The 14,645-nt window shown below is 35.0% G+C and overlaps 1 long non-coding RNA gene across 2 annotated transcripts; it reads left to right on the top strand.

The window, feature by feature from the left end:
- The first annotated feature begins 9,534 nt into the window (after nt 1-9,534).
- Nucleotides 9,535-12,767, top strand: LOC136066495 (uncharacterized). 2 transcript variants are annotated; one of them, XR_010627979.1, is made up of 4 exons: nt 9,535-10,975; nt 11,057-11,141; nt 12,019-12,309; nt 12,562-12,767. It is a non-coding gene; the product is annotated as an uncharacterized LOC136066495 (long non-coding RNA). The 2 variants fall into 2 exon arrangements; XR_010627990.1 differs by having other exon boundaries at nt 12,022-12,309.
- Nucleotides 12,768-14,645: the final 1,878 nt, after the last annotated feature.

A 14,645-nucleotide genomic window follows, 5' to 3' on the forward strand; every position in this document is an offset into this window, starting at 1 on the left:
ACATATTTGGGGAGGAATTCTGATTTTCTCACTTCCATTCTCTTATCTTCATCTTCAAAATCCTTTAGGGTTAAGTTTTTGAAGCTATGGATCATTAGCTTTCTGTCCAGTGTCGCCAGTCTTGCATCTATGTCATCTTCTTCATCAATGTATGCCATCAGTGAGCCAAATTTTGAATTATGGAATGAGCCAAGCTCGAGAATCTCCCTACCATGCTTGTCATATCAGAGGCCTGATTTTGAACTGACATCTGTAATGCAACTCAAATCCGAAGGTTGCCCATAGGGTATTCATCATAGTCTTCACCCTCAACTTTTGCATCATCCTCTGTCTTCATCCTCAGCTTCTGCATCATCCTCTATGTCTCCATCATAGTAGTCCACATCATCATCAAAATTGTCTTCATAGAAGGCTCTTGCATCTTCATCCTCTCTTTAACTAGGGGGTTCACCCTTTTCATTGTCATTATCTTGGCTATCATAGTCCTCACTACTACTTTTTTCACTATCAATATCATTACTCTTATCGTCTCTATCTTCACTATTGCCACTATTGTCATCTTCGCTGCAACTACCTTTGTCGTCATCACTAGGGGCTTCTCCCCCTTCATCACTTTCATCATACATTCTTCCTTCATATGGGTTCTTCAATGCATGTTGGCAAGCCTCTCAGTATTCTTCCTCTTCTATGTTGAAGATAGTGTCTCCCAATAGTGTAGTCATTTCATTAGGATCCATGTAATCTACCCAATCAGTCAGGACCCAGTTTGTATCTGTTAGTTTCGGATGCTTATTGTCACAATCAAAGAATAATTCAAATCCAAGCACCATTGTCTTTGACTCAGGATTGTATCTTGGTTTAGGAAATCTTCAACAACACTGACTATCTCCAGCTTTAACAAACTTTACATTCAGTGTAGAAGTGTAAGGCTTCAAGCGTTTTGGGGAACTAGGAAGTCCTTTTGCTTTAGCCTTTGCGTGGGCCATCCTCCTCACTTCCATCTCTTATAAGTCATCATCCATAAGTTTATAACCTAACCCGAAAGGTGGTGTGGCTGTAGGAATTGTTGGAACTTGTACAGTTGCTTCTTTCACGGTCTTCCCTAGGTTCATCCTTGGAAAATAACTCATCTTTCTCATCAATGCTACCACATTGTTATTGCTATAGAAATTGAAGTCCATAGAGATCTTTTCAACCACTTCTTCCCTTCTTTCAAAACCAGGCTTCTCAATCTCAAAGCCATCTAGGGTTATTGGCTTCTTCTTAGAATCGATATAAAAAATGGGCTTTGGTACAGTTAAAGTGTTACCATATATGGTAACTATAGCTCCTTCATGTAGAAACCAAACTTTTTGATACAGGGATGAAGGCATGGCTTCTGTGTCGTGGATCCATGGTCGCCCAAGGAGCATGTTGAAGCACGAAGCTATGTTTAGCACTTGAAATTCTACTGGGTTTTTTTTTATTTTTTTATTTTTTTATTTTTAATAATAAAAAAATCATTGGCCTTATGGTGAGCTCTAGTGTCACAATACCTAAAACCTCCCTTCTACTATTGCCGTATGCTTTCACATGCTAATCAGATGGCATAAAATCTTCAATATTCAAGCCTAGGAAACTTGCGGTTTTTAAAGGACACACATTCAAAGCACTTCCAACATCAATTAAGACCATCGGTATCCTCTTGCCTTTGGAATCCATAGTAATGTGCTATGGGTCGTTATGATGCTTTCCCTTCTTAGTCAAATTTTTGTTGGAGTATGAAATAGTCAGCTCCCTACTTATAGACCCAATCATAGCATTCAAATCTTGAGAAGTAGTGGTTTTAGATATGGTGGCTTGCGTCTTTTGCAATTGCTTGAGGACCTCATCCTCTTCATTAGGTGTTTGTTGGGTTGCCATGTTCAAGGCCTCTATCGGGTTGTTTATCTTTAGATGTGGTGGTTTGAAGTATCTCCCCCCTCATGTGATGTGGGCAATTTTTGATGGGTCATTTGATTCAGTGTCTCGGGGTTTGAAGTGTCTTCCTCTATATGTGGATGTTGGGTCATCTGATTGGGGTTTGAAGTGTCTCCCCCTATATGTGGATGTAGGATCACTTGATTGGGGTTTGAAGTGTCTCCCTCCATATGTGGATGTTAAGTAATTTGGGATTTCTGTAGTATCCTCACTCCATATATCATATCCTGCTACGGACGTCATGCCCATTAGGTCTTCCCAAGTCATCATAAAGCATTCGGGTAGGTCATAGATCAACTCAAACGGGCCCTCTTCTCCTTCCTCCCCAGAAATCAAACAATTGATCCTTGGTCCTCTCCCAAAACTATGGTTGGGCAAGGGGTTATTGGTGATATTAGGCACACCTTTTACTCACATCAAACTTTGCAGGTAATGGGTTTAGGACTAGTTTCGGGTCTAAGGGTTTTAGTAACCCTTTTGCTTTCAGCTTTTCAAATAATTGACTCATTGGCATATACAGTTCATAAAATTCCCTCCTAGGCCTTGGAGGCAGCCCTTGTGATATTTGCATTGGGGCAATAAGTTGGTAGGGATTAGTTTTATATATATTAGACACTTTTGCAGTTTTGGAGCTAGAAGGCCCAAAATTCCTTTTATACTTAGGTGAACTCCCATTCTTTATGGTCCCATTATTTATTGCATCCTCAATCTGAGTACCAACAGCAATTAAAGCTTTAAAATTTGGAAATACTAGGCAAACAAATATTTATGGTATATAGGTAACAAGTTTTTTTCAACCATAGTTAATTTCTCTTCTTCATTCGGCCTATTTCTCATTTGTGCAGCTTTGGATCTCCACTTGGTAATGAAGGCAGAAAAGGACTCCTTTGACTCTTTTTTAGTGGTCTCCAAGTCTCTTCTTGTCACATCTACTTCTATATTGTACTTGTACTGGTTATGGAACTCTTTACAAATGTCTTCCAAGCTTCTAGCTCTATTGTGCTCCATGTTGAGGAGCCACCTAAGAGTGGCTCTAGTTTTGGAACATTTGTGCCAACATTTCTTCAGTAGCTCTCAGAGGCTGCATAGCCCTCATGTACATCAAATTTGTCCAAGAACAGTATCTTGAACTTTGGGGACAATCTTACCTTTAGGAAGAGAGAGAGCAACTGATAATCCATGAGGTCTTCCATCTTGCGGGCCCTTTTAATCATCTCCTCCATCTTACTTACCTTCTCATTAATCCTCTTCTCACTTTTTGAGATAGGGGGATTTTGATCGGTCTTGTTTTCCTCATGGCTACCCTTTAGGCTCTAAAACTACTATACCATAAGGTTCGTGTCTTACCTCAACTGAATTTTCCTTGCCACCATAGTGTTTAGCAGCTCTTGAGTGCTCACTGGCTTTTCAGTGTTTTGGTGATCTTCTCCCTTTGCCACGGTGACAGAGTTTTTGGATTTCTTGTGGCTTAGGTTGTCTTGCAAGTTGAACATGGGGTTGAGGTGTTGTAACTGTGGGGTGCCTTCTATACTCAAGGGCGTCGGTACTGTGATAGGCTTGGAACTGGAATTGCTAGCTTGGTTGTCGTTCTCGGATTCTTTTTGGAGTCTTCCCTCTGATCTTGACCAAATTCTCCCCTAAGAAAAGGCTTGGTTGGGTTAAACAAAGCTAGGTTCCCATTTACATCAATCTACCAACCAAACAAACATACATAGAATGCAATGCAATTTTAATGGACCAGCCTAAGGATAGGTTCTAAGTCATTACATTCTAGGGTGGATTTGTTGTTGTATTGTTTCCTATAGCTAGGATGTTACACCTCTTAACTTGTAATATAATGAACATTACGTTGGTCCAAACAGGGTCGTCTATCCTTTTTAGTCAACAAGAAATGATCCAGTGACTTTGGGCTATGAGTTGGTGGCTTCACCACTGGGTACCCGAATCTGATGAAGACCAGTTATCCATGGTTACTACCACCATATGTTGAAATGGGTACATGCATATTTGTTGTTTGATGGCACACACTATGACAGTTAGGGAAAGCTTTTAACAACCAAGATGGCAATTTCAAATAAAGTATTATATAAACAATACACAGACATAAGCAACCAAACAAACTAAAACATCATAAAAAGACAAGGGTATTTAATTGGTCATTTAAAGTCTAATGTGAACCTTAGCCCTCGACATCCCTAGCAGAGTTGCCACTGTGAGAGACTGAAAAGCTTGGGTGCTCTTAGTAAACAAGAAATGATCTAGTGACTTTGGGCTATGAGTTGGTGGCTTCACCACTGGGTACCTGAATCTAATGAAGACCGGTGATCAATGGTTACTACCACCAAATGTTGAAATGGGTGCATGCATATTTGTTGTTTGATGGCACACACTATGACAGTTAGGGAAAGTTTTTAACAACCAAAATGGTAATTCCAAATAAAGTATTATACAAACAATACACAAACATTAGCAACCAAACAAACAAAAAATCATACAAAGGCAAGGGTATTTAATTGGTCATTTAAAGTCTAATGTGAACCTTAGCCCTCGACATCCCTAGTAGAGTTGCCACTGTGAGAGACTAGAAAGCTTGGGTGCTCTTAGAAAAGGGTGTAGGCATCGGCACCTTCCTTTTCCAGGATCATATGGAGTCGCCACTTTTTTTATGCGTAAAATAAGAAAACTTTACAAACTAAAATATATCTTGAATAGTATGCATTTCTATTGATTGGAGACAATTACACTATGGTAGAAAATTTTTTACATTGCTTTGACTCCTAGGTACAATCTACAAAAAAAAGGAAAAGTACAAAGCTTTGTTTCCTAGTTACATTCTACCCAAAATAAAAAAATAGACACTAAATCTACCAACCTAAAATTCTAAGGTTCAGGGGCTAGGTAATAGGATGGGAAGGTGTTAGGCACCCACCTTGCCGAAATAGAGTTTGGTTTTCTAGAATTTAAGTAACCATTAAGTACCCATATTCAAAGTATGAAATGATATGCAACAAATACCATGTCAAATCCTAGACCTAGGGTTAAAATTCTTTTTAAAGAACCTTAGATCTGCAATCTATTTCGGGTAGAAAACAGATTTGATGAGAATGCTTGATGAAAATTTAAATATGGGTTTTGTGAAAGAAAAAGAACGAATTTTTAATAAAAATTCAGATCTGGTTTGGGTTTTTTAAATGTGAGAGAAAAATAGATTTTTTTACTTATTTATGAAAACGTAAATTTTATATGAAAAACACAAATCTGATTTTATTTTAAAAAAATATAGGTCAGATTTTATTTTGAAAAATGCAGGACAAATTTTATAGACAAATACATACTAGATTTTTATTAAAAAAAAAAAAACAGATTTTTGTTTTGATAAATGCAGAAAAGATTTTTTTTCTTAAAAAACAGATAAGATTTTATAAACAAAATACAAATCAGATCAAATTTTATAAACAAAATACCGATCATATTTTATTTTTTTGAAAATCATTGAGAAAAACTACAGATTGTGTTTGAAAAATATGGAGAAAAATGCAGATCTGATTTTAGCTTCGAAAAACGTAGAGGAAAATTGCATATCTAAAATCTTATGAAAAGATTCAAACCTAGATCTAGGCATGTTCATCAACTAATCATGTGAAATTTTAGAAAGCAAGAAAAGAGCATGCAATAACATATGACCAACATGGTTATTTAAACACAAAAAAACAACATCACATTCATGGAAAATAAAGCATAGATGAGAACATGTTTTTGAAATTAAAATAAAATCATGTTAAAGAAAGCAAAGTTAGAATCATACCTGCACGAACATATTCCACAAGTAGAGAACTATCCTAGGGATAAAAAAGAATGAATTTCTAAGGATATAAGTGAAGCCTCTTAATAGAAAGAAATTCCTAAAGCAAAGCTTCCAGAATTTCTTTTACATAAGGGGAGAGAGGGGTTAGAAAAAGGGGTTCAGATTTTTGATTTAAGTTCCTTATTTATATTGGTATGGTGCTTTAAAAGTAAGCTGGATTGAATTAGATATGATCTAGGTTGCATCCTTATCCCTAAAAATTCGAATGGATGCGTAGACCATTTCTGGGCTAGGCCTCAAAGCTGTGCCAATTGGCACTTGGGAAGTGCCGATTGGCACTTGCCATGTGCTGACCGGCAGTCCTAGAGTGCTGATTAGCCCTCTCAAGTGCCATGTCCGATTCCCAATTTTGGTTTAGTTTGGACTCCTTTTTAGGGACTTTCTGAGCTTTATAATTGTGCCTGGACGTATTCTTAACTCATATTCTAAAATTAATCCCTTTTATTTTGATAATTAGGTCCTTAAAAAAATAATTATCAGATATATAAATATTCTAAAAAGACTTAATTATCTACAATTCCCTTGTTATCTGATTATCCATTTTATTCCCATGCAACCAGCCTTATTTCTGATAAAAACCAACAACCAACAACCAATCACACAATTATTTAATTAATTTTGATTGTTTAACCAATTAGAATTAATTTCAATTAATCTCACATGATCGGCTTCACCCCATACAATGCATGCAGACCGTGAACATTTGATCTTGAGATATCTTTCAATCTGATGGTCTGATTTGGGAATTGGGCATACTGTTGCGACCACTAGAATCTCAAGATTATTTTTATGGTATGCAATGAATGATTTAATGCATGTAATGCAACTATAATTTTTGGGTATTTGAAATGGTCATTTTAGTCATCTTCCAGAACTAAATTATGGGTGCAAAATCGAGTGTCTATGAACCATATTGGGCCTTTTGGGCCAATCACTTACATACATGGGTCCACATACCTATAGACACCGCATTTTATACCCTTTATGACTTGGGCCCTTGGTCCCCAATGATGTTGAATTCTAAGACCCAAGGTTGGTTTAGGGCCTAATCAGAAGTTAAATTGACTCAAGAAGTATTAAAATGAAAAATATAACTTTTAATGAGCAAATAAATCTATTTTTGAAAAACAAGGCCGAAGGAAACCCTCACTATGCGCACACAAGAATCAGTCTGCATACGTAACTTTCTGCATACATTTATGGGCCTGATCTTACGCACATATAGCGATTTCTAGAAACTATACAAGGCAAGTTTTCTGCATTTATGTTGAGGTTTGGAACAAATCCCACATCATTTGGGAGTTGTTCCAAACCCCTATTTTCACACTATAAGTAGCCTTACATGGTAAATACACAGAAATCCCATGGAAAAACAATAGATTCACTAGAAATAGTGAATCAAAGAGGGAGTTTTTCATAAAACACTTTCAAGTCAATTTTATTTCGATTAGGGCCTTTCCTGGCCTTGATCTTTGAGTTCAAGATTACTAATCACTCTCTTTGTTAATTGTGAATAGATTTGACTGAGGGGGACAGTTAAAAATCTATCTTGAAGAGCTTTTCTTTAAGGTCTAAACCTTTCTTTTCCTTTTTTTTTTTAATTTTTTTTTTATGCTTTAATCATTCTGTTTGCCTTAGTTTCTTGTTATAATATGTTTGTATAGTCTAGGTTTACGTTTTTGTATGTTTAAAGTGCATGTTAGGATGTTAGATTTAGTGTTTTAAGTCTTGGCTGTGTTTCTAGGGTTTCTGGACAGAAACTTGTGTACGCATAATCTTGCCTGCGCAAGCAGGCTTGATTATGCGCATGTAGGCTTATTCATGCATGTGCATGAACTTGCCCAGAAACCCTAATTTTATTTATCTATTTTTGATCATGCCTTCATATGTTTGTTTTGTTTAGCTTCTTTTTCCATGTTTTTACACTTACAAAGTCTCTGTTTCACATGTTTATTTGTTTGTTTGCTTTCATATGTTAGAATTAGGGTTTTATTGCTTTAATGCTACGAACATGCATTCACATGCTTATGCATAATGCCATAGGTGCTGAGTTGTTGTAAGGTAAGTAAAGGTAAGTTATGCATTTGTAATGTTCATGCATTTATGATATGATCTTTCTTTGATAATGTATACGAACATGCTTGTTTGGATGAGTATTTCCAATGTGTAAATGCAATCACACATTGCTTTAATCTTTCTATGTTTATGTTTTTGCCATGATTTGATTGCTGCTTTGGATGAATAACATGGAACTTATGATAAAGCATGCTTTGATGTATGATTAGGATTGGTGATGTGATGAATACTTTGATGCCATGATATATGAATGTTAGGACCTTTAATATGTGATACCATTATTAGATGAATGATAGGTATTTGTTTGTAAGGATGATAGATGTATGATTAGGTCTTTTGGGATGCTTGATACCATATTGATTGTCAGATGTATGTTAGTGTGTGTGTGAGTTAGATACAAGTATTGAGTCTGCCTTTAATAGGGTTAAGACATAATACATAATAATGGGAATCCAACCTTAGGGTTGGGTAGTTTTGGGTGCCTAACACCTTCCCAAGACCGTACCTTAACTCCAAACCCATATCTTTGGTAGTAAAATTAAAAGGTACTTTTCAGGACGCTATATATATGTGGTTCCTAGGCCATTGCACAAACATCCAAACAACATTCCATTTTCACTTTCTTAGTTTTCTCACAAGCCAAACAGTTTCCCAGATTTTCTCACAACCTAAACAACTCAGATTTAAGACAAATTAAACAAAATTTTCTCAAATCCTCCCACCACCACCACCACCACACAAACCACCATGAATGACTGTGACAAAGCTCCCAACCAACTCGTTCATCACCTCCACCACGGACCTACACCTACACCACCGCAAATCTTAAGTTTTTAGCTCCGATTCGATGATCTCTTCATCTTGATTCCTAGCACCACCAAATCAAAGAAGACGATGTGATAGGAAGAAAGAAAGGAATTTAAAATTCACAAAGCTAGAGAGAGAGAGAGAGAGAGTAAAATCTTCCATGGTGGTCTGTGATGGAGGGGGAAGAGAGAGAGGGACGACCATGCCACTACAACAAAATGTATTTTTAGCGACGAAAATTAGTGAGGAAATATTTTTCATTGCTAAAAGTACAGCTTTAGCGGTGTAATACGAATTTCGTCACTAATGATGAAAAAAATTATAACATTTAGCGACGAAAAATATTTTTCGTTGCTATTGTGATCTGAAAAATGGGTGCAGCAAAAGACGCTTTGGCGCGAACTTAATTTATCTATAGCGATGAAATATTTCATCGCTAAAAGTTGAAATTTTTAGTGACAAAATATTTCGTCATTGTAGGTATTGCTGTGGATAGTATTAGTGACGAAAATCCTTTCATCACTATAAGGAAGAAGTAGCAATGAAAAATATTCATTGCTAAAAATAATCATAATTCTTCATTCCATTGTTTTAGCGACGAAATCACAACTCGTCACTAAAAGTATACTATAGCGGCAAAATATTAATTTCGTCTCTAAAAATCTTTAAAAAATTTGGATTTTTTAGTTATGAAATTTACCTTCATCGCTAAAAACATAAAAATGTAATACCTGTTGAAACGAAATTAGGCATTAGCGACGGAAATATTGCGTCGCTAAAGCCTTGACTATAAATATACTTTTACTTCCCTTCCCCCTCTTATTTCATTTCACTCCCAAGAGTCTGAACACCAAATAGCACTCCCATGCCGTCTTCATCGTCACCTAAAGCAATAACCCAAAAAACCAACTGTCATCGAAGACAACCATCGCCGATGAGCATTCCGTCGCTGATAACCCAAGCCAACCATTGCTGATGAGCATTCCGTTGCCGATAAGCCGAAAGAAACCCAACCATCTTCGATTTGAGCATTCCATCACCGATTTAAGCCATTATAAAGCCATTCTGTCGCCAATTTGAGCATTCCATCATTGTTGAGATTCTCTTGTTCCTGCTCAATTTTTGGTTTTTTCACTTTTCTACGGCTTTCGTTCGTTGATTTCCAATGGGTTTTGGAGGTCATTTTTGGCCTTTTTTCTTATTGGTTTCATCTGGGTTTTGCTTGATTTTGGTTTTAGACTTGGGGGCTTGATTCTGACTTCTCTCTTTTAAGATCTATACTGGGTTTTTGTTAAAGATCTTGTGGACACTACATGTTTGTCAATATTCCTCTGAGAAATAGCTATCATTTTTGTTGCTGAGAATAGCTATATTGGTGATGTATGTGTTTGGTTGATGAGAAAAAGAAACTAAACCAAGGTTTTGAATAAAAATGCTTGGTCATTTTTTTCATTTCCTTCAGCTTTTTCGGTAGCAAAACAGATTTTTTTGCTTTAAATTAAGTATTTAGTTTAGAAATGTATGTCTAGTTTGTTGATAGAGGGATGTTTAAGAACTTTGTTTTTAATAGAGCTTTACATTAATAGAGTTTTTAATATAAGGTATTTGTTTTTTTTTTTTTTTTTTACTCTATTTTTGGATAACAGGTTCTCAATTCTTAGTAATAGTATCTGTTTGAACTCCCTTACTTTGTGTTTGTTTATTCTGAGTTGGCAATTGTATGTTTGTGGCTATTTAAGCCTTAGGGCTTATGACTGTTGTGACAGATGACAGTCTATTGTGTTCATTGACAATCAAAGCACAAAATTTTTTGGTTGATAGTGCCTTTAAACCAAACGATTTTGTGCTAGTGCATGTCACCTCCTATTTGTCAATGTTTTGTTAGGTCCTTTTATTTTAATTTTTAATGTTAATTTTTTTATTGATTTGGGGCCGCTAATAAATTTTTAGATAGAAGGGCTAGGTTGCTTTCTTTGTTGTCCATTTGTGCCACTGTACAACAGACTCAAGGTTATGTTCATTTCGAGGTTTTCTTTAATTTTTCAATTTTGAATTTGTGTAATGGGTTTTCAGTTAAAATTTTATTTTTATTTATTTATTTTTTTCGATTTGGGGTTTGGAAATGTGGATGTGATTTTTTGAATTTGAATGTGGGGTTTCGCTGATTTTGAATTTCGGGGTTAGAGAGTTTGTTGGGTTCTTGAATTTGAAGCTTTAGCATTGAGCAAGAGTGCCCAGAATGAGTTCTCACAGGTTAATTTCTCCTAGGTAGACCTCCTGCTCTCACAGGCCATCAATTTAAAACCATTTGGTGCTATCTAATATATTATTATTATTATTACTATTCAGGTCTCATGCAAGGTTAGCGTTGGGAAATTATTTAGGGGCTCTTGAAGATGCCAGAGAAGCTTTGAATTTTGCTCCTCACTATTTGGTACTTCTCTTTCTCTCTCTCTCTCTCTCTCTCTTTCTCTCTATTTTTTAAAAATTAATTAAGGTGGTTGGTTTTGTTAAGCAACATGTTGCTTGTGAAATCATGGTGTCCTTCATGTGTAGGACTAGTAACGTAAGAGAGCCAAAGACGAGGTTTTCATATGTTCACTTATATTTAGATTGCATTGCCAATCCTTTTTATACAATCAGAACTCGGATTCTACAATCAGAACCTACAATCAGAACCTACATGGACTTTATTTTTTCAGTTGTAAAGGGAAGAGTGCTTATTTTTTCTTTGACAATCGGAACCTACAATGTGTTGCTTTTTGGTGAGGGTGTTCTTATACCTATTGTATTACATGTGTAAGCTATGAGTTTGTGTAGTAATTTATGAGAGGATCATTTTCAAGATTGAAGTACTTATAAATTTAACTTTTCTTTTGCAAGCTAAATACACATTGTTTGTAATAACTTTGGTTTTTTCCTAAAAGTTGTAAGCTTAGCTTGAGCACAGTAAGTAAACTTTAGTTAAAAACTTATAAAACTCTATACTTGTGGTGGTATGTTGTGTTGGAGCAAGCAGGTGGCTTGCATGGTGTTAAAAGGTGGTTTAAATTCATATTGGGAGTGTTTGATTGTGCAATATATATTTGTTTAAGTATTAATATAGACTTGTGCATTCATGAATGGGATAGAACTTTATCTAAGTAGCTTATAGACTTAGATGTTGATCTTGATATGGATTATGATATTTAGAATTCATAACAATTGTCTTAAATGTTTTATGCTTGTCTAAGTAGTAATTGATTTAAAGTTTTGTGCTTATCTTGAACGAGATATAGATATTAATGTAATCATTTGTTGTGTTGAGTTAGTAGCAATTGTGTTAAGCTTTTACACTTGTAAATTGCTTGATATGGATAATGGACTTGGCATGAGACCTTCCTCTTCTCTAGTAACCACCGCCTCATCTAGTTCCTCGGTGGAATACATCCATTGGCTAAAACACGAGATAATTGAGCTCAAAGAGGCAAGAGCTGGGGACCAAGAGGCACGAGATAAGCAAGAAGAGGTCCAAAAGAATATTCTTAACTTTTTGAGGAGCAAGGGTTATGATGAGCTTTTACCTATGGGGGTGGTTCAACTTCAAGTTAAAACACTTTTTGGTTAGTACTTTATTTTAGCAATTAACCCACACTACATAGTGTGACTACTTTTTTTGATGCATTATTTGAAACTAATTGCATTATATTACATTTGAAAATCTATATTTGCTATCTACGACTTATATATTAGGAGTTGTGATTTTAATTCATTGGTGTGGCTACTCTTAATGCATTGTTAGAAATGTTTCTTATAATATAGTTAATGTTTTTAATTTACAATTTTAATGTAGTATTGTTTTTATATTTGTGTAGATTTCTTATTGGTGGCTTTTAGAGGATTTACTTTTGGCATTACTTGAAGACATATGAGGACATCTTCCATTAGTTCTAATTATATTATGCTACACTTTTTGTATTGTTATAAGGCATCTTGAGTTATTGTATGTGTTGCAAACAATTATTGTATGGAAGGAGTTTGAATTGGATACTTGTGGAATGTATGGATCTTTTTTTATAAATGTGTTGTTGAAATAAATGTGCTATTCAAATGTCAGGTTTTAATAATGTAATGATAGGTTACAGGTTAATATCAAAGCCATAAAAAAAATATAAAAACAGAAAATAAGTTTTAGCAACGAATTTTTCCGTCACAAATATAGCAACAAAAAATTGTTTTAGTGACGAAAATATTTCATCGCTAAATGTAGCAAAATTTTGTAAGAAATAGTTTTAGTGACGAAAATTTTCATCGCTATATGTGCCTGGATTTTCTTAAAAATAGTTTTAGTGATGAACTTTTTCATCATTATATGTACCTGAAAAGAGTTTTAGTGACGAAATTATTCGTCACTAAATATGATTTAATAAACTAAAGTGTTTTTAGTGACGAAATATTTTCATCACTAAATAGTATTTTTAGCAAGGACAACATTTAGCGATGAAACGTTTTTGCCGCTCAAAGTTTTTTTTTTTATTTATAACAAATTGGAATTTTAGTGACAAAATTTTTCGTCGCAGGACCTTTAGTGACTGGGTTTCAGCGACGAAATGAGTTTTGTCACTAAAAGTCCAATTTTGTCGGTAAAGGTTCACAGTGACGAAAAACTGGACTTTTAGTGACAAATTTTATTGTAGTGATGGATTGATTTGAAGAGAGAGGGGCTAGAGTTTCAACTATGAATGGGATGAGAGAGAGGCTAGGGTTTGAATTTGATATGAGATAGAGAGAGGTTAGGGTTTGATGAGAGAGGAGGCTAGGGTTTAATAAATTTATATTAGGATAATTTTGTAAATAAAATTTATTAGTAAGGGCAGTTTTGTCAATTGCTTAATTATTATATTCTCCCACAATAGGCAATGTAAGATTACCCTCATTTAAGAAGGTGATGTGATTAAGGTGATGTGATGTATTTTGTAATCTTGCATTACCTTAATGTTAGAAAAAATTAAGTGAACCAAACACATTAATGTCACATTACCGAAATGTGCATTACATCAAGAGCACATCATAGTGAACCAAACGCCTCCTTAGAGAGAAATCAAATATATGAGGGTAGATCGATTTATTTATTTATTTTTAAAAATTCTTTGTCAATAAATAATATTGGAATTTATTACATTACCGAATTTTATTAAAGTTAACAGAAATGCCTCATGAAACAAACCACATAGGGGATAAATATCACAAAAAAAAGCACATAGTAATTCCATGTATCTTGGATCCAATCTCTAATCCAAGAAAGTAACCTTATGCTAATTAGTTGAATTCACAATGGCTAAGTGGCTAACTCAAGGGCCATCCTATTAATGTTATTATCTTAGTTAAGTTATTATCAATTTTCAATTCATAGTTATTAAATGTAGATTGGACTTTCCTGTAACAATCCAATTAGTTCGCTGGGTGAAAAATATTAGACATTCCTTCTTCAGAACCAACACTTTTGTTGATTTTAGGTGATGAGATTACTAGTTGAATAAGTGGATTATTGGTTGACTCGCATGTTCATTAAATATTAAATAAAATTTTATAATTTTTATAATCTGATAGGGGTATTTTTTGGCACGTAAAAAAGTCTTCTTAATTCTTGGATCCATTAGGAGGAAATGTCTTCGTTTGTCACAAGCCAAGGGTTCTTTTGCTATAAGGTCATGTCATTTGGATTAAAGAACGCGGGAGCATCATATCAAAGGCTTGTGAACAAGATGTTTGTCTAGTAGATTGGACAATACATTAAAGTATACGTAGACGACATGCTCGTGAAAAGCAAGGAGGAAGATCACCATCTAAGCGACCTTTAGGAGGCATTTGAGAGCCTTCATCTCTACAATATGAAGCTTAATCCCAACAAATGCGTATTTGCGATGTCTTCAGGAAAATTCTAGCTTCATGGCATCCT

Source organism: Quercus suber, unplaced genomic scaffold, assembly GCF_002906115.3.
Source record: "Quercus suber isolate HL8 unplaced genomic scaffold, Cork oak 2.0 scaffold_1, whole genome shotgun sequence".
NCBI classification, from domain to species: domain Eukaryota; kingdom Viridiplantae; phylum Streptophyta; class Magnoliopsida; order Fagales; family Fagaceae; genus Quercus; species Quercus suber.